Source organism: Mesocricetus auratus, unplaced genomic scaffold (genome assembly GCF_017639785.1).
Source record: "Mesocricetus auratus isolate SY011 unplaced genomic scaffold, BCM_Maur_2.0 Super-Scaffold_100003, whole genome shotgun sequence".
NCBI classification, from domain to species: Eukaryota; Metazoa; Chordata; class Mammalia; order Rodentia; family Cricetidae; genus Mesocricetus; species Mesocricetus auratus.
Genome location: NW_024429188.1, coordinates 118,315,055 through 118,317,972, shown reverse-complemented (window position 1 = coordinate 118,317,972; position 2,918 = coordinate 118,315,055).

The window sequence follows — 2,918 nt, the reverse complement described above, 5'->3', positions numbered from 1 at the left end:
GAGACCCTTTCATCATTTTACTGAGTAAGAACTTATCACTCTATACCTGTTCCATGATGTGGAAGCTCCATCCTTGGGCAGGGGATACCCTGAGGTCTGTGCTTAGCCCCAATCCCACCTCCCATGTTTCTTTCCAGGGTTTGTGTATTCCACCCCATTGCCAGGCCTTGTTATCTGCCCCCCTTGGGTGTTACTATCATACTGGGGGCCTTAGGGCCACTTTCTGCTGATGGCCTCTTGATATCAAGTTTTAGCTCTCATTGTTAGGACCCCCCTACCCGATTCCTAAAGGAGGTAAACATGAGCGAAATGTGGCTGAGGGTCTTGAAGTCTTGGAGCCCTCAATCTGCAACCTCCTGTCCTGTATCTGGGAACACAACCAATAATCGTACCAGCAAGTATCCACTTGCCACCTAGTGTTCAAGCAAACCAATATGTTGTACCCTGTATTGTCATCCCATCCTTGGAGTGTCCACCCACCTAAACCAATGGATAGCCAACATAAAGCTCACCCCCACACATAGAATTTTATTTAGTTCAGACTGTCCTGGAACTCACTATGTAATCAAGGCTGCCCTTGAACTCCTGATCCTTTTGACTCTACCTACTGAGTGTTGGGATTACAGGCATTCACTCCCCCCCCCACCCAGTGCTGGGAATTAGAGCCTTGATAGATGTCTTAGGGTTTCTATTGCTGTGAAAAGACACCATGACCATGAAGACTCTATTTTTTTTTTTTTTTTGGTTTTTCGAGACAGGGTTTCTCTGTATAGTTTTGGAGCCTGTCCTGGAATTCGCTCTGTAGACCAGAATGGTCTCAAACTCACAGAGATCCGCCTGCCTCTGCCTCCTGAGTGCTGGCATTAAAGGCATGCCCGGTGATCATGACGGCTTTTTTTTAAAGATTTATTTATTTATTACATACACAGTGTTCTGCCTACCTGCCAGAATAGGGCACCAGATTGAATTGTAGATGGTTGTGAGCCACCATGTGGTTGCTGAGAATTGAACTCAGGACCCCTGGAAGAGCAATCACTCAGTACTCTTAACCTCTGAGCCATCTCTCCAGCCCCCATGACAACTCTTATAAAGAAAACATTAATTGAGGTGGCTCACTTACAGTTTCAGAGGTTCAGTTCATTATGATCATGAAGAGGAGCATAGCAGATGGACTTAGAGCTGAGAGTGCTACATCTTGCAGGCAACAGGAAGTGAACTGTCACACTGAGGGAAGCTTGAGAAAGAGAGCTCAAAGCTCACTCCCATAGTGACACACTTCCTCCACAAGGCCACATGTAATAGTGCCACTCCCTTTGGGGGCCATTCTCTTTCAAACCACCACACTAGACAAATGTGTTACCACTGAGTTACCTCCCAGCCATCTTTCCACTTTCTATTTGATATAAAGTCTCACTAAATCACCCAGACTGGTCCTCAGGTCACTTTGTAATCAAGGCCACCCTTAAACTTGTGATTCTTCTACGTTGGCCTTCCAAGTAGCTGGGATTACAGGCCTGTACTAACAGGGTGTGCTCCATCCCTCCCTCTCTGAAATAGGACCTTACTCTATAGCCCAAGCAGCCTTGATGCAGTCCTCCCATCTCTGAGTTAAAGGCCAGCCTGGTCTATAAACTGAGTTCCAGGACAGCCAGGGCTACACAGACAACCTTGTCTAGAACCCCTCCCCCCAAAAAAAAACCCAAAACAAAAAAACCCACAATGTCTTCCTTATGGTTCTGACCACCAACCCAACCCACTTCATACCCTGTGGTTTACTACTAAGTCTTGCCTTTGCTTTCCTGTAGTTCTTGTTTTGCTATCCCCATTGTACCAATCCTGTCAGCAGACAAACCTGCTTGCTATAAGCCTCTTGCAAAAGCCCCCACTCCTAATGCTGTGTGCTTCCCAATTCTTGGCTCCTATACACAGAGAACCCCCTCAGATTCAACTGTTCTCCTTGTTCCCACTATTTCTACCTATAACGATATCAGCCTGCTGTGTGCCACTCCCAACCTGTTTTCTGGCTCTCCCATAATAACAGTATTTTGACTCAGGCACAAGGCAACTCAGCTAAAGATACATTTCCCAACCTCTGTACTTGCCAGGTAGATGGGAGGGAGCCAGAGATAAGTTATGGCATGGGAATGTGAGAGTAGTCCCTGGCTGCTTACAGAAGCAAAACACAGATGTAATAGTCAGGTCAGAAAGAACTGCAGGGAGTACAAAATAGAAGCCACACGTTCAGGATAATACACCTATATCTCTATTCAGAGAGCTTCTAGGTCTGGCTGCCTCCTAGGATATTTTTAAAAAATGTTACACTCTTTTTGTATGTGTACATACATGTTCATGCATGTGAAATTACACCAAGTATAGAGTATCAATCTTCCTCAAACACTCTCCACCTTAAAATTGTATTTATTTAGTGTGAGTGTGTGGTGTACACCAATGTGCATATGACATTACAAGAGCTTATGTGCACAGGCAGAGGCTAGAGGAACAGATCTGGTATTCTACTCTACCACTCTCCCCCTTATTTCCTTGACAGACAGTGTTTCTCACTGAATCTAGACTGGCAGTCAGCAAGCCCCACCAATTGTACAGTGCTAGGGTTATAGGAGTGTGTGACCATTTTATGTAGGTACTAGAGATCTGAACTACGGTTTTTCAAGACATAGTTTCTCTGCATAAAAACTCTGATCATCCTAAAACTTTCTCTTGTGGACCAGGCTGGCCTCAAACTCAGAGATTTGCCTGCCTCTGCCTCCCCAGTAGTAAAAGTGTGTAAAAGTCAAAGTTGTGTATCACCACTGTCTGGCTATTTTTTTTACATGTGTTGGAGATTCAAATTCAAGTGCTCATGTTTGAGCACCAAATACTTTACAGACTGGACCATCTCCTCATCCTCATATCTCCCC